Source organism: Micromys minutus (genome assembly GCF_963924665.1).
Source record: "Micromys minutus genome assembly, chromosome: 27".
Lineage (NCBI taxonomy): Eukaryota > Metazoa > Chordata > Mammalia > Rodentia > Muridae > Micromys > Micromys minutus.
The window spans coordinates 22,669,040-22,677,461 of record NC_137962.1 but is presented as its reverse complement, the minus strand read 5'-3'; positions in this window follow the sequence as shown (position 1 = coordinate 22,677,461).

Here is an 8,422-nt window from a genome sequence, read left to right as displayed (position 1 = left end):
GACCTCGCCCTTAGCCCCGCCCCGGTCCGTGCTGAAGGGAGGGGAAGCACCCAGAGGTGGACCCTGCCTTTGCTCTGGAAATAGAAAATTGAAGCTGTAACTGAGTAACTTCTGCAGAGGAGGGTAAGGCACCAGCAGGATTTGCAGCAATGAAAATAATCTGTCCCGCTTGGGTAGAGAGGTAGATTGGATATGGGAACTGGGGGAGGGGTAGAGGCCTGCTCCGCTGGGCCAAGCAGGGCGATTCACGGTTTGCCCTTCCACTAGCCAACAGTCTTGGTCCCCTGAAAGTGCATCACGTTGTCCCGGAAAAGCCAGCACTCAAAACCACAGACCTGGGTATGAAGCCGGTAGCTTGATCCTGGGTTCCAGAAGCCCTGTCCTTCTAAGGTCACTGAGGAAGCCAGCCAGATGCCTTCCTCTCTACAGTCTCTTATTGAGTGTAGCTCATTTCAGTGCAGGCTTATCAGATGCCCCACAACAGGGTTATGCGCTGTGGAAGAAAGATGGGTTACACTTGTCCCTGTCCTCAAGTGGTCAGTGTTGGAGTTCTGGACATGATCCCACCCTGGAGGGAAAACATCACTGACCACAGGCCAACAAGATCCATCTCTTCCTCTGCCTTATAGTTACAGCTTGCTACAACTGCAGCCAAGCCCACAACACACAGACAGGTGGATGGCAGATGGGGACACCACCTTGCCCAAGAGAGACAGAAAAGGGCTATGCACAGGGATCTAGAGGGAACTTCTCAACTCCTAGACTTCCTTCCCCACTGTGACTACACCTGTCAGACTGTCTCCCACACTACCAGCCCTGAACAGCAGGCCCTGACTACCTGGCTTCTCTAGCCTCCCTCTCCTGAGGTTTGCTGGCTTGAAGCACACCTGCCCCAATGCACAAGTGCTCACGCGTGTGCGCATGCACACACAAACATGCACACACATGAACATGGCACTCTAGGTTACAGACCCCTTCTCCCCAAAAATGTCAGTTTTCTTGTAGAATTTTTAACATATATCTTATCCCATGTATTATTGTTGCATGTAAGCACAGCACAGCCTACATGCGAAGGTCCGAGGACCAGCAGGAAGTGACTCTCGGCCTCCCCCCGGAGGTTTCCGGGAATCAGACTCGCGCTGTCAACCTTGGCTGCAAGCACCTTTAACCAGAGAGCTATCTCTGTTTTCTCACAATACTTAGAAGTTGATCCATCAAATCATTGTGCACGTGGTGTTGGGGAAGCGATGAGTTGAACCTCTAAGGTCTATCTGTGGCAAGTGCTCTCTATCGCTGAGGCATGTTCGTCTTAACTGTACATTTCAAGACAATGTCTCACTAAACCGCCCCGGAAAACTTTGAGCTAGCTCTACAGCTGGCCTTGAAGCCTGTGGCACTGTTGCTTCAGCCTCCGAAGCAGCTGTGTGGATGGCAGAGAGCAGAGGTGTTCTTCTCTTCAGAAAGTCTTTCCAGGTAATGGCAGGAGGGACAGCAGGCCCTGCTCTGGGCTCAACCTGAGCTGCCCTCCTCCTTCCTAGCAGGGCTGTGAGGGAAAGAAGGTGCCAGCCCAGGGGAGGGGCACCAGCCTTCCCTCTCTGGGCAGGAAAGGAAGGTGAGAACCACTGACCCAAGAAGTTTCCATGAAGTCTGACCATGAAGGAGAAAACAGGAGAGAGGCAGAGGGAGCCAGTACCCTCACAAAGTGGCTTCCTAGCCATAAACTAACCGATCCTGTGGTAAACAGAAGCCAGAACTGACCAGAGGGAGGAGAAGGGCTGAGCGCCCATTGTCAGCAGCAGTTAGAGGGACAGGTGTTAGCCCTGGTCACTGGGGGTCAACCCAGGGCAAGAGGCTTGTGGAGGAAGGACAGCCAAGGCTGGACCGGACTCACCCCTGCACCTGGGGCCTCTGGCACAGAAGTGCAGGCTGTTGGTGGATGCACGGCCTGAGTGTAGATGTTTGAGACAGAAGGGGTTATGTTGGTCCAAGGAAGTACCAAGTTCCTCCTCCAGCTGCTGACTCGGCCTCCTCCCTCACCCTTCCCTCCTCCCTTCCTCAACCTTCCCTCTTCCCTCCTTCATCCTTCCCTCCTCCCTCCCTCATCCTTCCCTCCTCCCTCCCTTACCCTTCCCTCCTCCCTCCTTCATCCTTCCCTCCTCTCTTCCTCAACCTTCTCTCTTCCCTTTCTTACCCTTCCCTCCTCCCTCCCTCACCCTTCCCTCCTCCCTCTGGAGCTGATGGGAACAAAGATGCCGAGAAAGTTTCCAGTTGTAAAAATCGGAGAGGAACAATCAAGAACAAAGATCAAGGCTTCAGATTTTCCATGACATTGGCACAGGGGCGGGGCACTACACCTACCTGGCACCATCCCCATTCCTCATGGCTCTGGGAAACAGGAAATTGTCATCTGTACATGGTAATGCCTGCCTCCCCTGGGTCTGTTTGGGAGAAGGTGTGCTCCCTGGACTCGAAGCATAGCTTTCTAATTCAGGGTTCTTCAGCCCCAGTTTCTACTGTCTCTTTGAAGTCGGGATCCATGGGACAGGGAGGCCACCCAGAAGACCCTAGTCAGGCAGCAGGGTTCAGAGGTCAAAGCTGAAGAGGTGAGAGGGTAGGGAACAGCAGACCCAGAACAGGTGGAGGTGTGGACCTTGGGTAGGTGGAGTTGTGTGGGTATTAAGCAAGGCAGAGCAGGAATCTCTGTAAAAGGTCAAAGGGTAACTAGAACATAGCTGCTCGGGGGTGGGGTTCACACTCTGAAGTTGGTTTTTCTCTTCCAGGTCGCTTGCCTGCCATGCTCACCTACTGGGAAGCTAGGGCGACTCCAACACAGGGAGGAGACATACCAAAACGCACACAAGGCACATCCACTAATGACACTTCACCTCTGGTCAGCGTGAGACAAACACTTTCTTCCTTAGGAGAATCCACAGGTCTAACCAGTAGGACAGACTGAAAACTGATGCATAAAACTATTGTCATCTTTTTGGTAAAAATGAAATAAAATGACCCAGCTGAGTTGGGGTGGGACGGGGTTGGATGCACATCTTTGAACCCACCACTCAGGAGGCAGAGGCAGGGGGATCTGTGCCAGTGTGAGGCCAGCCTGGTCTACAAACTAAGTTTCAGGACGTCCAGGGCTACAGAGAATCTGTTTTCAAATAGCAATAAATAAATAAATAAATAAATAACCCTGATGCTACTGTGTTTGGATATTCATGCCCAGGTGATATATAAGGAAAGGGCTCTGATATAGATGCCCACCGCCCTGGGTACTCAGTGCACACCCACAGCCCTGGGTGCTCAGTGCACACCCACAGCCCTGGGTGCTCAGTGCACACCCACAGTCCTGGGTGCTCAGTGCACACCCACAGTCCTGGGTGCTCAGTGCACACCCACCACCCTGGGTACTCAGTGCACACCCACCATCCTGGGTACTCAGTGCACACCCACAGTCCTGGGTACTCAGTGCACACCCACAGTCCTGGGTACTCAGTGCACACCCACAGTCCTGGGTTCACAATGCACACCCACAGTCCTGGGTGCTCAGTGCACACCCACAGTCCTGGGTGCTCAGTGCACACCCACAGTCCTGGGTACTCAGTGCACACCCACAGCCCTGGGTGCTCAATGCACACCCACAGTCCTGGGTGCTCAGTGCACACCCACCACCCTGGGTACTCAGTGCACACCCACCATCCTGGGTACTCAGTGCACACCCACAGTCCTGGGTACTCAGTGCACACCCACAGTCCTGGGTACTCAGTGCACACCCACAGTCCTGGGTTCACAATGCACACCCACAGTCCTGGGTGCTCAGTGCACACCCACAGTCCTGGGTGCTCAGTGCACACCCACAGTCCTGGGTACTCAGTGCACACCCACAGCCCTGGGTGCTCAATGCACACCCACAGTCCTGGGTGCTCAGTGCACACCCACCATCCTGGGTGCTCAGTGCACACCCACCGTCCTGGGTGCTCAGTGCACACCCACCGTCCTGGGCATTCTCAGGTGTGTCCACCCAGACCCAAAGCTTTCTCACGTACCAGTTCCTTTCCTGACCAACCCAACCCCATTTTCCTAACCTCCACCTTATCTTCCCTAGACTCTCATCCTTTATTCCTAGGTGCCCACAGAGCAGGAGAGTTGGAAATTCTAGGTGGACTAAGGGTGCTAATGACGATCTCCAGTCTGAGTACCAGGGCGTGGGATAAGTTCTAGGGAAGACATGAGGCCTTCTGGTGTAAGACAGTGGCAGATCTTGGCCTGAATGGTAGAACACAGGATTCCGTTTCTGATGCTTCATTAAACTGCACGTGGAGGCTTAATCCGTGTGGGTGCTGTTTCACAGTGGAAGAAGGAAGTGTGAGGTAGAAATGCAGACTAGGGTCAGGAGGCACACAGTCCCATGTCTGTTCCTCACAGGGAACCCCTAGGGTGCTTGATTTTTACCCAGCTTCCTAGGGCAGAGAGCAGCAGGGCTGTGGCCTGAACCCACCTGGTGACAAGGGTAGTAAGTTCAGAGCTGTTACAAACTCAGAGGATGTTGTTTCTCTTGCTGCGGCCTTACCTAGCAATGCAGTAGGGCCTGAGGCTGTAAATCACTTAGGAGAAGGACCAAGGAAGGCTGCTAATCCCCTAAACTTACTGCCGCTCTCCACAGATTGCCCCGGAGCAGACTGATGGCATAGCAAGCCCTCTTGCTAAGGAGCCTGACCTGCTAAGCGGAGGTTGTCCTACAGCCTGCTGCCTGACCTGGGCACCCTCTTTGTCACACACGCCTGACACCACCCCAGACTGTCCAGCGCTGTACCCCATCCTCAGCACTGGCATTTCTGGCTGTATGGGCCTTCCCTCTTGCTTGCAGGGGTCCTGAGACCGATTCCCAGCCTTCTAGAGCCAGCATTCTCCTACTAGGCTCATTTAGACTGTGGGGAGTTCACCATTCACAACTTCCCAAGGATTCTAAATCTAGACCTGCATAAAGGCTACACCCTGGCCAATAGGCTCTCCCCAGCCAAGTGGAGGCAGCCCCTAGAATAACTAAATGGTGAAAGGCAGGCCCTCCTGTCACCCTGGCCCAAGACCCCATGCTGGGGCCCCCACACTGGCACCAGGAAGCCCTCAGGGCTGAGCCCACCCTGCCATCAGAAGCCACAGGAATGTCAATGTGGGCCAGCCAGGGCCTGCTCGGTGACTGTCCACTCCCTCTTCCACAGCTGACTTTCCCTCTGTTTCTCTCTGACTCGGCTTCTGTTTAACTCTGTGATTTAATTTCTCTCCCATCCTGGGTTTTCTATGGGGCTCTGTCTAAGTGGTCCATCCCAGCCACCAAAGGGCAGCGGGCCTACCCTTTTCCTGTAAGGTGGCCAGGGCTTCTGATCCAGGCCCTTGGCCTGTGCCATTGCCTGCTTAGAAAGTCTGCCTCTAAGAAGTGACTGAGGAGGTTTCCTCAGACAACCCCGAAGTCCAGGGCTGCATCAGAAAGCAGGGTAAAGAGGGAAGAGGAAGCAGGTAAACCTGAGGGCGGGAGGAGGGGGAGGAAGGGGAAGTCTTATGTTATTAGGTATATGAAGAGCCACTGGGCTGGGGTGGGGGTTGTGTGGGGCTTTACAGAATGCAGGTGGAGAACGAAGTTGCATTCTGAAGAGAAACAGGGTCCTGGGTGAAACACCCGTGGTTTGAGGACAACATTCTGACAGTCAGAAGTTCTCCCTGGTGTCTAACCTCAGTCCTGTTTACTTTTCTCTTGTGTGTTAATTTCTCACATACTCAACATTCAAGCCCTTGGTGGCAGCATCCCCATGAAGCACTTGCAGGGGGCACAGAGTCTTTCTCCTGGCCGTCGAAGCCACCAGCATTCCTTCCCTTAGCCACCAGAGACCAAGCTGTGGGCAGGGGACAGCTCCAGCCATGCAGACAATCTTCCTTTCATAGGGTCATCTATTACGCTCTCCCCACCTCTCCATCCCTTCCCCGCCAGCTGCCTAAAATATTTCTCAAGCAGAGAAACCTAACCGCAGCTGGAAGCAAACCCTAAAGTTAGTCTGGAACGTGGGAGCTGCAAAGGAAAGTCACATATGGGCTTTGGTGTCTGTGGGAGGATAGGCATCTGCCTTGGTCCTGCGGGGCTGGGCAAACAGCACCCATGCCAGGGGAGAGGACGAGAGATCCAGCCTCACTTCCACAATTTGCCAGGAAAGATGCCATGTACCAGGCCCTGTACCAGACCACAGAGGACAAGCTGACTGAATAGAAGGGTAATAGGCTTAACCCCCTAGCGTGGCAGAGACAGGCAAATCCTTGGGAGTCACTGGCTAGCCAGCCCAACCAATCAGGGAGCTACAAGTTCGATGGAGACGCTATCTCTAAAAATGGCACGGAGAAGGACAGACACCATCATCCCCTCCCCCCATCATTCACAAACACGCCCACCCGTGTGCGTGGACACCAACACAGGAGCAGAACCTCGTCTTCTGACTGGTTGGGTTTGTAGCCCCACTGAAAATGAGGACCGACCACATTTGAAACACACTTCTTGTTCTCATCTCCCAAACAAGACACTATAAAAACTACTTACAAGCATTATGTACTATACACCACGCACACGGGATATGCGTGGGCTATTTGCAATGACCACGCCATTTTACATAAAGGAGGGGAACCTCCTTCGGTTTTTGCAACCCGCAATCCCGATCCCAATCCCTGAGCATAATGGGGAAGGGGAGGGGCCTGCTGTGTGAGCAGCCTGAGGTTTCAGAGTGAGGTGGTCCCTGGGAGAGGGTCAGCATCTTTCCCTGGGACTTCTCGGAGAAAGCAACAGCCTCGTCTGGAAGCACGGTGAGCTTTTTGCGACCCTCTACTCACAGGCAGATGAGAGAGATGAAAGAGAGACAGAATCCATACACAGGGCTATCATTAGATGTATGGTACCCAACACTAGAAATCCTCCCAGAAGGGCGGAGCCCATAGGTGATGCTCATCTCAGGAAGATGCTCAGGTAGGTGGTACCCAGCCATGGCAGTACAAGCCTGGGATTTAACCCCTTCCTATGGTGTCTTGGGCTCTTTTCCTCTCCTAAAGCCTCAACTGGTCTTATTTAGGATGGTTGGGCCAGCAGAATAACCACATAGCTCTAAGCCTCAGGACTTGAGAGAAGTGTCCTGGGCCAGGGGGCTAGAGACTTTCCCTCTGCCTTCCTCTTCTGTCTCTGTGACCTTTCTGGGGTCCCCAGCACCTCTGGATATACACTCTTTCAGATCTGAATGCTCCAGGAGCCCAGGATGAACAGTGCCCTTTTGCACGTCTGAGAGCTAGCTGCTCATGCCCTGCTAAGCAGATGCCCAAGGCTAACGCCAAAAGGATAGCAGAAATGTCAAGAACCTGTTAGCTTCATGGGTACCGTTAGATGAAAGCTTCCAACGGCCTGTTGGTGGAGACTTGGCACAGTGAAAACAGCGGACCCTTATGTAATGTCCACCAGATGACAGGCATTGTCCCAAACGGTTTCTGTGGATTAACTTACTTTATGATTTCCACGATGCTCGGACTGAGGCATAGAAAGGGTTAAGAATAGTGTTGGACACACAGCTGCTGAGGTTCTCTGGGCCAGCATTTCTAATGCTGGCTGAGCTCCGTCTGTTGCCTCTTTAAAGTGCCTGGAGGCAAGGCTGCCTGCTGTGCCTCACTGTGTCCCAGGGCCTAACGAAAGGCTGGTACAGGTGCTAATCCCAAGACCCTGGCAGGCAGGGTAGGGGTGGCCTTGACTAGCTCAAGGTGGAAGGTCCAAGGCTTTGTGCAAATAATCTCTCCATGGCTCATGACCTCATGGGTAAAGGAATCCAAGCCCTTTCCCAGTCCCGGGCTGACCAGACCCCAGTGATCGCTTCTGGCTGCAATAATCTACCTGTTTCAAAGTGGTTCTGCCAGCCGCCCCAAAATGCCTTCTTTCCCTACTGTGCCAGGCAGATCAGGCCAGCCCCTGACCTGATGCTGCTTCCTCTCTGACTATGCTGCTTCCCCAAATCCTTCTGAGGAAGGGTACACAGCCAATCCTCCTGAGGGTTTTGAGAAGAGTCTGCATCTTCAGGCGCTGTCTACTAGCCTCCTCCGCCCTCTGGTGGACGACCTGAGGAACGACATGTGCTCCTTTGCACTGCAATCTTGAGCCCAATCTTCCAGGACTTCTCCTCTGCCCTCAGTCTTCTCTGTCTGGCTACCATTCATTCAATCCAGTTCAGCGGCTCCCAGGAACATGACATGCGACACTGTGTGTAAGTGTGACACTGTCCGTATTCCAAGGCGCTGTCTGTCTCACCGTGCACTGACTTCACCCATTCCTACTCTCTAGCAGGCTTTTCTGGAGGTTCCAGGGGACTCTGGCCTCAGAGTTCCCAGCCCAATAGGACACACAGACTGACTG